The sequence below is a fragment of the Schistocerca serialis genome, chromosome 5 (assembly GCF_023864345.2).
Source record: "Schistocerca serialis cubense isolate TAMUIC-IGC-003099 chromosome 5, iqSchSeri2.2, whole genome shotgun sequence".
In the NCBI taxonomy this organism is placed as follows: Eukaryota; Metazoa; Arthropoda; class Insecta; order Orthoptera; family Acrididae; genus Schistocerca; species Schistocerca serialis.
The window spans coordinates 603064435-603082458 of record NC_064642.1 but is presented as its reverse complement, the minus strand read 5'-3'; positions in this window follow the sequence as shown (position 1 = coordinate 603082458).

Below are 18024 nucleotides of genomic sequence, written 5' to 3'. Positions count from 1 at the left end.
GTCTTGTACTTTAATAACCGTTTAAATTTTGTGTCGAACTGTTTGTGCTCTCTGTAGATTAGTTCAGACGTTCTTTGCACAACAGTATTTAGCATGGATAGGGCCTGCTACTGCTGTGTTCGGCTGTGGGCTGAGTTGGCATCCATTCGCTCCCAGCTTCAGGCAGTGTTGGCTTCGGTCACACAGCTTGAGGTTGTTGCCAGTGGGCATCACTGTGGGGGTCTGGATGGGGGTTTGTCGGGGACAGCCAGCTCGTCCCACGCATCCCCCGATCGGACTACGGCTGTGGTTGCCCAGGATACTGCCCACACTGAGGCTGACCCATCACATGTGGTAGAGTGGGAGGTCGTCTCGAGGTGTGGCAGGGGGCAAAAGACATTCCGGGGGGCTGAACGGAAGGCCTCTCTAGTTTGTCTGTCGATTCGGTTTCAGGCTCTGTCTCCGGCTGATACTGATCTTCGGCCAGCCATGGCTGCTTGTCCTGTTCCAGAGGTTGCCCCTCAGTCTGCAAGATCCAGACGGTTGAAGAGGGTGGGCTTACTGATAGTTGGGAGCTCCAATATCAGACGCGTAATGGGGCCCCTCGGGGATATGGCTGCAAGGGAGGGGAAGACAACAATTGTGCACTCCGTATGCATACCGGAGGGAGGCACTCCAGATGTGGAAAGGGTCCTTCTGGATGCCATGAGGGGTACAAGGTGCACCCATCTGCAGGTGGTCGCTCATGTCCGCACCAGTGATGTGTGTCGCTATGGATCGGAGAAAACCTGTCTGGCTTCTGGCGACTCTCTGATTTGGTGAAGACTGCCAGTCTCGCTAGCGGTATGAAAGCAGAGCTCACCATATGCACCATCGTTGACAGGACTGACTGAGGACCTTTGGAGGCTGAGACGCTTCTGCGACCGTGTGCGCCGCAGATTCCTCGACTTGTGCCATAGGGTGGTGGGGTTTCGGGTTCCGCTGGATAGGTTGGAGTCCACTACACACAGCAGGCGGCTACACGGGTAGCAGGGGTTGTGGACTGGGCTGTTTTTTAGGTTAGATGGCCTCAGGCAAGTACAAAAAGGGCAACAGCCTCAAAGGCAGCGGGGCAAAGTCAGGATATGCGGGGACCAAGCAGCAATCTGTATTGTAATTGTAAATTGTCGAAGCTACGTTGGTAAAGTACCGGAACTTCAACTGCTGATAGAAAGCACCGGAGCTCAAATCGTTATAAGTATGGATAGGTGGCTGAAGCCAGAGATCAATTCTGCTGAAATTTTTATAAAGGCACAGGCGGCGTTTAGAAAGGATAGATTGCATGCAACCTGTGGTGGCGTGCTTGCCACTGTTAGTGTATTCTGTAGTGAAATAGAAGTGGATAGTTCCTGTGAATTATTATGGATGGAGGTTATACTCAACAACCGAGCTAGGTTAATAATTGGCTCTTTTAACCGACCTCCCGACTCAGCAGCATTAGTGGCAGAATAGCTGAGAGAAAATCTGGAATACATTTCACATAAATTTCCTCAGCATGTTATAGTCTTAGGTGCGGATTTCAATTTACCAGATATAGACTGGGACACTCAGATGTTTAGGACGGGTGGGGACAGAGCATCGAGTGACTTTATACTTAGTGAACTATCCGAAAATTACCTCGAGCAATTAAACAGAGAACCGAGTCATGGAGATAACATCTTGGACCTACTGATAACAAACAGACCCGAACTTTTCCACTCTGTAAGCGCAGAACAGGGAATCAGTGATCATAAGGCCGTTGAAGCATCCCTGAAAATGGAAATAATATATGAATATAAAAAAGGGAGGAAGGTTTATCTGTTTCAGACTACCTAACAGATCAAAACTAAAATTTCTTTTCCGACACTGACAATGTTGAGTGTTTATGGAAAAAGTTCAAGGCAATCGGAAAATGCGTTTTAGACAGGTAAGTCTCAAGTAAGACTGTGAGTGAGGGGAAAAACCCACCGTGGTTCACCAACAAAGGTAGGAAACTAGTGCGAAAGCAAAGAGAGCTTCACTGCAGATTTAAACGCAGCCAAAACCTCTCAGACAAACAGAAGCTAAACGATGTCAAAGTTAGCATAAGGAGGGTTATGCGTGAAGAGTTCAGTGAATTAGAAAGTAAAATTCTATGTACCGACTTCACAGAAAATCTTAGGAAGTTCGGGTCTTACGTCAAATCAGATAATGGATCGACACAGCATATCCAAACACTCTGGGATGATGATAGCATTGTAACAGAGGATGACACGTGTAAAGCTGAAATACTAAACACCTTCTTCCAAAGCTGTTTTACAGAGGAAGACGGCACTGCCATTCCTTCTCTAAATCGTTGCACGAACGAAAAAATGGCTGACATCGAAATAAGTGTCCAAAGAATAGAAAAGCAACTGAAATCACTAACAGAGGAAAGTCCACTGGGCCTGACGGGATACCAATTCGATTCTACACAATGCTAAAGAACTTGCCTCCCTTCTAACAGCCGTGTACCGCAAGTCTCTAGAGGAACGGAAGGTTCCAAATGATTGGAAAAGAGCTCAGGTAGTTCCAGTTTTCAAGAACGGTCGTCGAGCAGATGCACGAAACTATAGGCCCTATATCTCTGACATCGATCTGTTGCAGAATTTTAGAACATATATCTTACTTGAGTATCATGTCGTTTCTGGAAACCGAGAATCTACTGTGTAGGAATCAACATGGATTCCGGAAACAGCGATCGTGTGAGACCCAACTTGCTTTATTTGTTCATGAGACACAGAAAATATTAGATACAGGCTCCCAGGTAGACGCCATTTTACTTGACTTCCGGAAGGCGTTCGATACAGTACCGCACTGTCGCCTGATAAACAAAGTAAGAGCCTCTACGGAATATCAGACCAGCTGCGTGGCTGGATTGAAGAGTTTTTAGCAAACAGAACACAGCTTGTTTTTCTCAATGGAGAGACGTCTACAGACGTTAAAGTAACCTCTGGCGTGCCACAGGGGAGTGTCATGGGACCATTGCTTTTCACAATATACATAAATAAAGTAGTAGATAGTCTCGGAAGTTCCATGCGGCTTTTCATGGATGATGCTGTAGTATACAAAGAAGTTGCAGCATTAGAAAATTGCAGCGAAATGCAGGAAGATCTGCAGCGGATAGGCACTTGGTGCAGGGAGTGGAAACTGACCCTTAACATAGACAAATATAATGTATTGCGAATACATAGAAAGAAGGATCCTTTATTGCATGATTATATGATAGCAGAACAAACACTGGTAGCAGTTACTTCTGTAAAGTATCTGGGAGTATGTGTACGGAGCGATTTGAAGTGGAATGATCATACAAAATTAATTGTTGGTACGGCAGGTGCCAGGTTGAGATTCATTGGGAGAGTCCTTAGAAAATGTAGTCCATCAACAATGGAGGTGGCATACAAAACACTCGTTCGACCTATACTTGAGTATTGCTCATCAGTGTGGGATCCGTACCAGGTCGGGTTGACAAACGAGACAGAGAAGATCCAAAGAAGAGCAGCACGTTTCGTCACAGGGTTATTTGGTAAGCGTGAGAGGTGGCAGAAGCCTCCTCTCATACACTCCTGGAAATGGAAAAAAGAACACATTGACACCGGTGTGTCAGATTCACCATACTTGCTCCAGACACTGCGAGAGGGCTGTACAAGCAATGATCACACGCACGGCACAGTGGACACACCAGGAACCGCGGTGTTGGCCGTCGAATGGCGCTAGCTGCGCAGCATTTGTGCACCGCCGCCGTCAGTGTCAGCCAGTTTGCCGTGGCATACGGAGCTCCATCGCAGTCTTTAACACTGGTAGCATGGACGTGAACCGTATGTGCAGTTGACGGACTTTGAGCGAGGGCGTATAGTGGGCATGCGGGAGGCCGGGTGGACGTACCGCCGAATTGCTCAACACGTGGGGCGTGAGGTCTCCACCGTACATCGATGTTGTCGCCAGTGATCGGCGGAAGGTGCGCGTGCCCGTCGACCTGGGACCGGACCGCAGCGACGCACGGATGCACGCCAAGACCGTAGGATCCTACGCAGTGCCGTAGGGGACCGCACCGCCACTTCCCAGCAAAGTAGGGACACTGTTGCTGCTGGGGTATCGGCGAGGACCATTCGCAACCGTCTCCATGAAGCTGGGCTACGGTCCCGCACACCGTTAGGCCGTCTTCCGCTCACGCCCCAACATCGTGCAGCCCGCCTCCAGTGGTGTCGCGACAGGCGTGAATGGAGGGACGAATGGAGACGTGTCGTGTTCAGCGATGAGAGTCGCTTCTGCCTTGGTGCCAATGATGGTCGTATGCGTGTTTGGCGCCGTGCAGGTGAGCGCCACAATCAGGACTGCATACGACCGAGGCACGCAGGGCCAACACCGGGCATCATGGTGTGGGGAGCGATCTCCTACACTGGCCGTACACCACTGGTGATCGTCGAGGGGACACTGAATAGTGCACGGTACATCCAAACCGTCATCGAACCCATCGTTCTACCATTCCTAGATTGGCAAGGGAACTTGCTGTTCCAACAGGACAATGCACATCCGCATGTATCCCGTGCCACCCAACGTGCTCTAGAAGGTGTAAGTCAACTACCCTGGCCAGCAAGATCTCCGGATCTGTCCCCCATTGAGCATGTTTGGGACTGGATGAAGCGTCGTCTCACGCGGTCTGCACGTCCAGCACGAACTCTGGTCCAACTGAGGCGCCAGGTGGAAATGGCATGGCAAGCCGTTCCACAGGACTACATCCAGCATCTCTACGATCGTCTCCATGGGAGAATAGCAGCCTGCATTGCTGCGAAAGGTGGATATACACTGTACTAGTGCCGACATTGTGCATGCTCTGTTGCCTGTGTCTATGTGCCTGTGGTTCTGTCAGTGTGATCATGTGATGTATCTGACCCCAGGAATGTGTCAATAAAGTTTCCCCTTCCTGGGACAATGAATTCACGGTGTTCTTATTTCAATTTCCAGGAGTGTATTTCTATATTATTGTGAGTACTTCGATTTTCCTCTCTAACTGCATCCGGTGAAATGTTGCTATTCCTTCACACGTGGACTTCCCACGCAGCATCTCTCTTCACCCGGGTGGTCCGGTGACAGGCGGGCTTTGCTGATCTTGAAAGGGTTAAGCCGACGGGTGTGAGGGAGTCGAGTGAATGCTTTCCAGACACCGACATTGTCATAATAGTGGCGGAGACACGCCCGCAGGGGCCTGAAGGAGCGGCTGGGCTAGAGATTCCGTTACTTCGCAGAAGCTTAGCGAAAACACTTTCTGGCGGGCTGCCAGCGAGGTGTGGGAATGACTTGTGTTCCCAGGCAGTCTGGGCGGGCAAATTCCCACGTTTTCTGAAAAATCGTAACTGTGATTGGCTTGCTCAGGGCATAGCTCCGTGACGTAGCAAAATCGGCACTGAAATTGGCGCCAAGAATCTCCATTGATGGAATGGTAGTGCTTTGGCAATAGAGTGGAACTCTCCGCCGGTTTTCGAGTTGCTGATTGAAACGTTTAACCACGGCCACTGTCGTGGGGGCGGGAATGTTCTGTGTTTGGTTTTGTACGGGTGCTCTAGAGAGAGTCGGCTCTCGCCTTTCGGTCGGAGTAGATTACATGACTAAGCTCTTCCTGCTCTGGATAGCCTGCCTTGCGGTGGCTGTCTAATATACTCTCATTTAATCGTAACTGTTTGACGAACTTGCTGAAGTTTCGACTTCAACGTAACTTTCGAAGTACAGTTGGCAATTGAGCGTTCTGCGTACAAGCGGCCTGTGTTGTCCGTCTTGAGCAGTTTTGGCTAAAGTTGACTGTATCGGAGTTACTGTGTGACTTCGATTGTTAAAATCAATCATTGTACCGTCAGTGATTGTGTGGCGAGTCTTCTTCATCTCCCTCAGAGGCGCATTTGTATTGATAGGAAGTCTTTCGTCTGGAACAACCAGACCAGGGTAATTTGTTTCGGGCTATACTTGCAACATTATCATCACCACGACGGGGCGTCGAAGCAACCAGCCATCGCTTCCGGTACGCCAGGTCGTGTCCTTGCACTTAAGAAAACAGCTTGGTAATGTATGTCCGCAGCACCAGCAGATTAGAGCATTTGCTCTGTGATAATCAGAGCTCAGCAGATCGCGCCTGTTCCCATCTTTTCTTACGTGGTTCTGTCTTGGATGTTCATTGCATGAGTTCTCACTACTGTAGCAGCAATTAATATTGGGTTGGCTGGGTGTTTCTCTCAAGATTTTAGATGCAAGGAATTGGCTCCACATATCACTGCGTCATCAATGTCACAATCTAGTTAAGGACAACTTCACCTTCACAGCATTTATTTGAGTATCCAATTTGAGCCAATTTGATGTATTGTAAATGTTTCATGTATGTTGTTTATTATTTTGAGTTTAGTTATAATAAATTATTTTGTTATTTTGGGCAGAACTTTCATTCTGTTAATCGGTAGAGCAACCCTTTCATTTCTCACTATGGTAATGAAACTTTTCTTTATTTAATTAATTTATATCAAATTAAATTATTGCAGGTGCCAACTCATTTCTACTCCACTTGCAGGGTCGATTACAGTCAGTTCGCGTTTCTTTTTTATCAATGTGCAACAGCAAAAGTCGGAGTTAGAATAGGGGGGGGGGGGGGCTTAGAGCATCATTTTCTTATGAAGATTCTAGAAGAATTTAGTGTTAAATACACTGCTAGTCCCGGCATCTCGCATTAAATGGCGCCCCTTAGCCTCGGATCTTTCCTGTGAATCACCGATAAGCAAACAATATTCTTAGTAGGAACATTCAAATTTTTTTCTCTACTTTTTTTTAATGATTAATACCCAACTTCTTTTTCTTGTAGTTCCGTGATTGGTTTTAAATAGCGGCGCATGATTACTGTTTTTGTTTTCAGCGTATATATTTGTTTGTTTGTTCATTGTTTTATGTGTTTCTTTGATGTGGTGTCCGTACCACATCACACTTTATCGGGTTTGTGTGCAGTTTCTGTGCATGTAATTACAGCGTTGGAACGGCGTTGTTGAAATTTTATGTCTACGTGGAAAAATTTATGGAGTAGATTATTTTTATTGTACATTTTAGATAAAATTGTTTTTCATGAATGATCACGAGAAGTAAGGCACGACTATTATCGAGCAAAGCTAAAACAAGAGGATAGCATAATGGATAAGGGGCAATTTACTGACGGGGATAGGTTCGGAGATGAGATGGGCACATTTTTAGCAGGACAGGACGACAGGGTCATTGGTGAGGATGGTGATTTGGACGCGACCTTAGAGCAACCTCGTGGCCGTGATTATGATACTGAGGCAGAGAATGAAACAGAGACAGGCACACGGGTCGAGACGGTAGCAAAAGTTTATAATCAAACGAATGAGAGCCGACAGGGCCCAGCTCGGTCACGTCAGAGCTGTAGCGCCCAGGTGTCCAGAGTTACATCGCCCATGTTTGAAGAGGATCAAAAAGATGACATAAACCTAATACTGAGCTTCCTATGATCAATGAAAGAAGAAGCTGACGAACAGCGTAAGAAGGAGAAGGAAGAAGCTGACGAACAGCGTAAGAAGGAGAAGGAAGAAGCTGACGAACACCGTAAGAAGGACACGCAGGCAATACTTTCGCATATAGGAGAAATTCGAGGGGAATTACTAACAATAAAGAAAGAATGTGGAGAAGTAAAACAAATGTCAATGGCTGTACAAAAAGTAGCAGGCCTGGCCAAAACGCCAGCAATAGGGGCAATGAAAGTCGCGGAAGCAACTTCTAAACTCGCAGGGCGCTTACGACGTACAACACAATCCCACTCAAAATCCCCAGCTTTCTTAAAAACTCAAGGTAATATCGCGGTTGCGAACACCACGAAACGAATGGAAGAAGTAGAGAGTCGGATTGCAAAACGGGCACACGAGCACTACGCGTTCGGATACCAATGATGGAGTACACAGAATTGTGTCTCCGAGGAAAAGCCCGACGTGCTCTAGCCCAATGACCGAGTGCGGAACTAACAATGCACACGCAGAAACAGCGAGTAATAGCTCCAATAATTGTAGCCCACTTAGGAGAGGGAATTCTGAGTGCCACTTCCACTGTGATACAGAGGTAGCCCATCACAGTTATCAGCAAGATAGATCAGTACACTCAGCAGACGTGCAAGTATCGGAAACGAGTGACAACACCAGTGCGAGGTTCAGACAGGATTTTGATCACAATCACTTCCTGTCGATACTAAAATTCCAGAAGTTAGAAGAAAATGGAGGGTCGATGCATCCGAAGAGCTGGGTCATGCAGTTTACAAATTCATTACCGGCATCATGGCCAACCCAGGCAAAATTAGAATTCATGTGTGAACACATTGAAGGCCAAGCCGCGGAAAAGATGCGGGGTGTGGCAGCGACGTGTCGGACTTATCGGGAATTTGTTGGTGCATTCCTGCGGACCTACTGGTCAAAGGAAACGCAAGACAGGATTAAAGAGGAAATTATATTTTGTCCTGAACTGGAAGTGTCCGGGCATAGGAGCGCAACCAAATTTATTGATGATTTGCTCAAGAAGAATCAATGTTTAAATAGTCCATATAGCAACGGAGACGTCATTAAATTTTGCTCTTCCAAATTGCCAGTTAGGTACCAACAGATACTTGTCGGGAAGTGTGGAGCTGACATAGAAGCATTCAAGAGTCTATTGCGCGAACTCGAAGTAGTCTTTGATAAACAAGACGCAAAGGACAAGAAGAAGGGGCAAAGTAACAAATACCACGGGCCAGGAAGGGAAGACAACAGATCGCATAATCGCACTGGTCAGTTAGGAGACCAGGGTTACAGAAGTCAAGGTTACGCTATTCAAGGTTATGGAAATGAGAGACATGGAAACCAGAACGTCAGGGAACAAGGTCAATCTAGACAAGGAATCTGGGATAGGAGGAATAACGAACGGCAAAGCGACCGTAATTGGAGAGAGCGAAACCAAGGACAACAGTGGAGCCAGGAGATTGAAACTAGACCCGCAAATCCTAATGCACGTCAGAGGAGGGGGAGCTTAACAAGGGATTGACGCCAGACTAGTGCGAACACAGGCCGCCGGAATTTCGCACGTAATCTCGGACCTGGCCAACTACGGATGATAAATAATGAAGATTTATCAGAAATCCTGCTCGAAGAACATAAAACAACTCCTCGACAGGCTCGGCAGCCTCTTATCACAGTAGCAATACCTGTAAAGAGTATGAATGCGATAATAGATAGTGGAAGCTACATAACAGCAATATCTGAGGCAGCATACAAGAGGTGCTCTCAGGAGGTGGACTGGCCTGTTCTATCGGTTAAGAAAACCAAAATAAAAGGGGCATTAGCGGGTAAATGTACGGAGGTCACCCAACAAGACTGGAATTCTCCTGCCAAGGACACAAAATAGAGTCTAACTTCTGGATCGTGCCAAATCTGGCGATCGACACGATAATAGGAAAGGACTTCCTAAATGAGCACGAAGCGATAGTTGATCTAGGACGAGGTGAAGTGGTTTTGAGGAAAGGGAATCCCGTCCACATTAAGTTCGACAACCAGCTGATCCCAGCTCAACTACCGTATAACTGTGTACGGATAAACTATGAGTGTCTGAAAGACAGAAAGAAAGAACAGGTCGACGTTGCGGGTAGGGGAGAGGACACGGATAAGAATGAAGTCGGAACAACGGGAGAAATAAAGGAGAAAATAGGAGAAAAAGTGGAAGCAATAAAGAATATAAGGTGCGACCACCGCAAAGAACTTCATAAATTACTAGTAGAACATGCGGAGGTTTTCATTCCCAAGACAGGATCAATAAAGAACTTCCAATATGAATTCCGTGTACATCCGCACAACCAGTTTCGTGTGCCACCCTACCCAATCCCCTTGGCATATCGACAGAAAGTAGCAGCTGAAATTACGCGAATGCTGAGTGAAGGAATAATAGAACCTACGGCTTCAGCCTATAATAACCCGTTAAGAGTAGTCGAGAAGGCAAATGGTAGTATTCGTTAGGTCTTGGACTCGCGACAGATTAATTCCATAATTGAACCCGAAACGGACAGACCGGAACGATTAGAGGAACTCTTACAAAACTTCCATGGAATATCAATATTCTCATCAGTTGATCTAAAATAGAGTTTCTGGCAGATCGAGCTCCACCCAAATTGCAGACAGTACACAGCCATTTTAGCGTTTGGAAGATGTTACCGGTTTCGTCGTCTACCATTTGGTTTGAACATTTCGTCTGCCGCATTCATTCGGGGGCTGGACGGCATACTAATCGATAATTTGAAACGTCATGTCACCAGCTATGTGGACGATTTGCTGATCGCGGAGAAATCTTGGGGAGAGCATAATGCTTTCCTCGGTGAACTCCTTGCGACATTCAAGGAATACGGAGTGACTATCAATATCGAAAAATCGAATTTTGGAACGTCCTCTGTCAAATTTCTAGGACATATCATCACGGGTGAGGGCATTGTGCCAAATCCCGAAAAGGTCGAAGCGATTGAAAAGTTTCCCATTCCTACGACAAAGAAGCAGTTAAGGGGGTTCTTAGGGATCACAAATTTTTACAACCGCTTTATACATGTCAAAACTCCTAGGTTGCATCAACTTACAGGAAAGAAGATTCCTTGGGAATGGGATGAGGCGGCCGAATCCGAATGGAAAGCATTAGAATTCGCATTATTACAAGCACCCATCCTTTCAGACCCTAATTTAGCAGTAGAGCTTTGCATAGTAACGGACAGTTCATACTCAGGTCTGGGTGTCATGGTGTTCCAAGACTATGTACATGAAGGAAACAGGGTGTGGAAGACAATTGCGTTTGGTAGCAGAGTACTAGCCAAGAGTGAGAGGAATTACTCAGTAACCGAGTTAAAGGCACTGGCTATTGTATGGGCGTTTGAAAAATTCAGATACCTTCTGTTTGGTCGCAAGACGAGGGTCTACACAGACCACAAGTCACTCGAGTTCCTGATGACTGCAAAGCTTAATCACAGGCGGCTCATTAGGTGGGCATCATATCTGCAGCAGTACAATTTTTCGATGGAATATATCCACGGCAGTCAGAACATTATTGCAGACGCCTTATCACGGTCACCGATCGGATTTGAGCACAACATGGAAGAAGATCTCGAGGAAAATCACTACTGCCTTTTCTATATGCAGAAAGTAGCCTTTGAAAATTTTATTACCTGTAGTATGCAGGTCTTCAAGAAGGAGCAAGACAAGGACCCTGCCCTAGTGTTATTGAAACAGAAATGGATAGACAGAAGACACGCCACTGTCAGGCAGTTCTACCTCTTGCTGAAAGGCATAATTTTCCACCGAAATTATGCCAATGACACTGATTGGGGGGTATGCATCCCTGAACACCTAATAAACAAGGTTATATGGCATACTCACCTCAGCTATGGACACTTAGGACCACGCAAGTGCAATCTCAAGCTAAGGACCATGTGTTATTTTCGAAACATGGAGCATCGAATTCGCAGGGTACTGTCGGTGTGTAAAGACTGCCAAAAGGCTAAGCATACCACTGTGAGCATGCAGGCACCCAATCGTACCGACCAAATTAAGACAATTAGCAGCAACAGATTTGATGGGGCCTTTGCCAATAACAAGAAGAGGATATACTTACGTATTAGTGTTTGTTGAACTAACGTCCAAATACGTTACCTTTACGGCACTGAAGAGGGCGACAGGACGAACTGTATCACGAGCCCTAATCCGGGATTTCCTACCACAGGTTGGTCATGTGAGTAGAATTATTTCTGATAACGGGCCACAGTTTGAGTCAAAGACATGGAAGGAGACGTTGCGTCGATGTAAAATTGATCCCATTTTTTATATCTTCACACCATCCGAGCTCGAATGCTGCAGAACGGGTTATTAAGGAACTCGGAAACTTGTGCCGGTTGTACTGTAACAAACAGCACACGACATGGGACGTTTTCCTTAAAGACTTCCAGGAGGTGGTCAATGAGGCACCCCATGGGATAACAAAATTGGCACCCATTACAGTACTGAAAAACCGGATTCCTAAGGACTTGATAACCGAGGTCGTAAACTTCCCACCAAGGGCGCGAACGCAGGACCAAGCCATAGTGGATTTGGCTCTCAAGAGGATACGGGCTGCAGTAGAGGTCAGGAAGAGACGTGCCGACAGGGGAGCTCGTCTACGACACTTCCAAATTGGACAAAGGGTGCTCGTGAAGTCTTTCCGACTCTCTAACAAAAAAAAAAAAAATGAAATGCCAAAAATTCTATTCTGTTTACAACGGCCCGTATCGTATAAGGAGAGCAGCTCACCACAACGCTTATGAATTGGAGACGCTGAAAGGAAAGAAGTCCATAGGACTCCACCACATCTCTCACATAAAGAAGTTCGTGGAATAGTAGCAGTGTAAGTGGTGTACATAGTAGAATGGGCAAATACATGGACCTTGCTATAGTAGTAGTGTAAGTGGTGTACATAGTAGAATAGGTGAATGTATGAACCTTTCTTCGGGGAACAATAATCGTTGCATTAATAGATTAAGATTGCTAAAGTATTAACACGCTGCGTTGTCTCGCATAAGAATTTACTGCTGCTATCCTTTTTTGTTTATGTTCGCGACTTCCAATGTCGATGGAGCAGGAGACACTACCTTTCCATGAGCAATGTTTTTGTCCTTTCCTGTCTGGTGTCAATGTTGAGGGATAATGATGGGTGAGGAGATGTCGCACAAACGGGCGCATACAAGAACGTGCTCTTAGAAGCGTTCTGAGAAGTCGTGATACGCTCCATAGCGGCCACAACCAGTCTGTGAGACGTTCATACCAATGCTTGCAGGCACGCGTCAGTGCACTGCCATAATGTGGTATATTGCGTGATTTCAAGGATGAATATGGGCAGTATAGTTTTTACAGTGATGCGCCAGCATCGTTTTCTTGCAAGTCGGTGTGAACCTCTGAGCGTTTGACTCCGATGGTGCCCTAGACGGTAGAAATGCGGGCTTAAAGCCTACCATGCCAATGTGCTGGTTGGGGATTCAGCGTGCTGCTTGTGACTGTCACAGATGAATAACCAACGAATTATACTTGCAGATTCGTGACATACTGTGTAGCTGGTGTGTGGTGGGCGACGGAATCCTCGACAGGAACCAGTCCTGGCTTGGTCATATTACATTGCCCCTGGAAAGGTGTGCTTTGATCGCGAAGACCGCTTCACATAGAAAAACAAGTTGCAACTATAAATTTATTGTCTTGTATAGCTATGGCTAACCCAGTCTCTCGAGTTTCAGTGAGGCGTAGTGAGAACTCGAAGGCCGTGTCGTACAGCGCGTACATCACTGTCGTCAATAGCGGCGAGCAGCGAGACATCTCAGCCTAACAGGAATTATGTAAGAGTGTTATATAACGTAAAAAAAAAAAAAAAAAATAGAGAGAGGGAGAGAGAGAGAGAGAGAGAGAGAGAGAGAGAGAGAGAGAGACAGAGACAGAGAGTACCGTATACTAGAATAAGTTAAACTTTAGGATTTAACAATAACTAGATCCTTAATATTTAATATTGTGGGGGTTTTCTACCACAAGTGTTTGGCGCGCGCCTGTTGGGATGCTATTTTTCAGGTCACCAAACCACAGACCCGAGATGGAGGGACGACGGGCGAGCGAAAGTAGAATAGTTGCATGTTCTTTATAGCACTGTAAAACTTCGACCTGCATAATAACATAATTTATTCAAAAGACATAGAATGTAGATCGTTGGCAAATGGTAGTTAATTCTTGAGCAAGTCTACTGTCGATCTATATAATTAATAGTAATATTAGTGCGGGCCCGCACATTTAGTTGTTCATCCAATATAGCGTCACACAACATGTACAATAGTGAGATCGGTCTCTACACAAATATCAAGATAGATTATTTCCATGTCTAGATCACATATACCAAGGTTTTGTTATAATGATAGCTATAGATTGATAACTATAAAATTAAAATATGAGTGTCTGAAATGACAGACCATCAATGTATCGTTATGTAAATTTATTATAACATGGAAGGTCATGGGAAAAAGTTAGGCATAAGATTTTGTCAGAACTGTGCAGATGACGGGAATCGTGGCAATGCAGAGGCCGGCCGGAGCAAAAAACAAGAAGTCATCGGCTGTCTGCAAGAAGGGGAGCGTCAGCGCGCCACCTGACGAGAAGGGTGCGGCTGCGTCCGGTCCTACAAGCTGACAGTCACCAGGCCGTATACCTGAGGTAATAGGCGGCAGACAGGCCTCGCTGGGCCACAAGCGTAGGTGTGGCTGGCCGTTGACACTGACACGCGACCAGCACGCAACAGCCAGCTAGCTCTCCGGACGCGGCAGCCGTTTGGAGGGATTCCCTACGGCAGACCACGCTGTCGTGAGTACACGAAGATCACATAAGGTGTCAGAACCTGCGCCTCATGTGCCTCAGAACAGAAAGGGACGCTATATAATCACCTATTTGAGTTTTTACAACTCACCAGCATTGGCCGATCTGCATACACAAAGCACTATCGTGCCATAAACTCTAACAAATGAATTGTCTCATTTCTAACTTCTCCTCTCACGTAGAGAGCAGTTGTAGCAATCGTCGCTCCTAGTTCGATCCTGTCTGGATGACCTCACACACTTGTGGAGTCACTCCACATGCCATCATCCCCTGTCGAACTGCAATATTGGGAAACGTAAAGTACTGTCCAGGGAGAGAAGAGGTCTGGACTAATGATGTATCCCAACAAGCAGACCTCAGAGACAATTAATCGACGTGAGGAGAGCCTATCACTATGTCTTCCTACCGTACTGCCGTGATCATATGCGTGAGTCTTGCTGCAATCTCAACAGAGTACTGCAGATGCTCCAGCACACCCTATTGTTGTTGCAACAATGTAGCAACAACACCCGACGTTTAGCCCTATGTGATATCAGTACTGTGGCCCCATCGCAAAAGCCCTCCTCCGATGCTCAAGACATGGAACCACGTGCATCAATGCATATGACTCAACATACCAACCCCCTCAGAGAAACTAACGAATTTGTGAAGTGCTTCGAATATTTCTAACAATGTGATTCAGTGCCTCATTCTCAGCTCAGTCGTGAACATTGTGCAATGTGCAAGCACAACTTGACACCCCATGAACCTTGTTTCTTCTCTTAAATTTCTTTCTCTAGTGTTGTTTTTGTAATGTATGTTATACCTTGTATGTGTTTGTGAATTTGCACTGTAATAGAATTTGCACTGTGATAGAGTGCACAAATTACAAATTACTGTATTGTTCTCTACACCATGTTTTTCTTTGGCTTCTGTATTTTTTGTTGTGTGTATGCAAACAGTGTGCCTGAAGTCCCCATAAACTGAAGCAGATACCACCACTGTCATTGTGAATGGACCATCAATTCAGGGAACATTTTGTAAAGGTTATTCTTGCTGCAGGGAGACAGAATTAATCGGAGGTTGTAATTAGATTCTGAAAGCTCACAAAGAGACTGTTAACTTAAATATTATCATGTGTGATTGAGTTCAGGTTAGTTTAATGATTGAAATTGTTGTAACATCTTGGGCATTTAATTGTGGAGCACTCCAACTCTGATTGTAAAGAATAAACTGCTCCATATTTGGCTCACGTGCCCGGGCCATATTTAGAGCGTGAATGTCTGTGTGAATCGGTGTTTGGAAGGGGCTCCCTGGGTATGGATGTGTGATGTAAGTGTTCCATATTAAGAAGGTGAAGTTGGCCACATCATAAATAATCCTCCCTCCACGAGCTGCATTTTTCAGTTGCAGTGATTTTTATTATAAACTGTCGCATGTGGAATCAGTTTGCAAGATTGTTCTTGGGCGATTGACTCACTACCTTGCTCCTAAGTGAGACAACCACTCACCAATTACAATCTAAAATGGCGTAGGGGCTATGAGAGGTGGCAGAAGCCCCCTCTCATATTTCTGTCTTACTCTGAGTAATTCGATTTTCCTCTCTAATTGCATGCGGTGAAAAGTTGCTATTCCTTCACACGTGGACTTCCCACGCAGTGTCTCTCGTCACCTGGGTGGTCCGGTGACAGGCGGCCTTTGCTGATCTTGAAAGGGTTAAGCCGATGGGTGTGACGGAGTCGAGTGAATGCTTTCCAGACGCCGACATAATGGCGGCGGAGACACGCCCGCAGGGGCCTGAAGCAGCGGCTGGGCTAGAGATTCCGTTACTTAGCAGAAACTTAGCGAAAACACTTTCTGGCGGGCTACCAGGGAGGCGTGGGAATGACTTGTGTTCCCAGGCAGTCTGGGCGGGCAAATTACTGCGTTTTCTGAAAAATCGTAACTGTGATTGGCTTGCTCAGGGCATAGCTCCGTGACGTAGCAAAATCGGCGCTGAAATTGGCGCCAATAATCTCCATTGGTGGAATGGTAGTGCTTCGGCAATAGAGTGGAACTCTCCGCCGGTTTTCGAGTTGCTGGTTGGAACGTTTAACCACGGCCACTGTCATGGGGGCGGGAATGTTCTGTGTTCGGTTTCGTACGGGTGCTCTTGAAAGAGTCGGCTCTTGCCTTTCGGTCAGAGTAGATTACAAGACTGAGCTCTTCCTGCTCTGGATAGCCTGCCTTGCGGTGGCTGTCTAATATACTCTCATTTAATCTTAACTGTTTGACGAATTTGCTGAAGTTTCGACTTCAACGTAAATTTCCGGGTACAGTTGGCAATTGAGCGTTCTGCGTACAAGTGGCCTGTGTTGTCCGTCTTGAGCAGTTTTGGCTAAAGTTGACTGTATCGGAGTTACTGTGTGACTTCGATTGTTAAAATCAATCATTGTACCGTCAGTGATTGTGTGGCGAGCCTTCTTCATCTCCCTCAGAGGCGCATTTGTATTGATAGGAAGTCCTTATTCTGGAACAACCAGACCAGGGTAATTTGTTTCGGGCTATACTTGCAACATTATCATCACCATGACGGGGCGTCGAAGCAACCAGCCATCGCTTCCGGTACGCCAGGTCGTGTCCTTGCACTTAAGAAAACAGCTTGGTAACGTATCTCCGCAGCACCGGCAGATTAGAGAATTTGCTCTGTGAATATCAGAGCTCAGCAGATCGCGCCTGTTCCCATCTTTTCTTACGTGGTTCTGTCTTGGATGTTCATTGCATGAGTTCTCACTACCATAGCAGCAATTAATATTGTGTTGGCTGGGTGTTTCTCTTAAGATTTTAGTTGCAAGGAATTGGCTCCACATACCACTGCGTCATAAATGTCACAATCTAGTATAGGGACAACTTCACCTTCTAGAAGAATTTAGTATTAAATACACTGCTAGCCCCGGCACCTCGCAAACGTGATAGCGTTACGGAGATGTTTAGCAATCTCAAGTGACAGACTCTGCAAGAGAGGCGCTCTGCATCGCGGTGTAGCTTGCTGACCAGTTTTCGAGAGGGTACGTCTCTGGATGAGGTATCGAATATATTGCTTAACCCTACTTATACCTCCAGAGGAGATCACGAATGTAAAATTAGAGAGATTGGAGCGCGCACGGTGGCTTTCCGGCAGTCGTTCTCCCCGCGAACCATACGCGACTGGAACAGGAAAGAGAGGTAATGACAGTGCCTCGTAAAGTGCCCTCCGCCACACACCGTTGGGTGGCTTGCGGAGTATAAATGTAGATGTAGATGATGCTTTACGCCAATGTCTGCAATAATAATTGAGATACTCAAGTCTCGAAACCTCAACAGCAGCTCCCCACCTGTGCCCTACATCCGTTTTTTTTCCCTTATCATCTGTTTCATTCGCAAAACCATCAGGTTATCTAGCTTTCAGACACCATCCTGCAACTGAGCTACGAAAGAACTAATAGCATAACCCTCTAAGGTTAGACAATTTTGGCGGTGGTGTGTTTGGGCTTCGTATCAAAACTTCGCCTCGGAAATAACTATTGTCACTTTAGGATAATATACATTAGCGGTATAAGATTGATAGAGACATTGGTGGGAGAGACCTGTAAATTGAGAACAG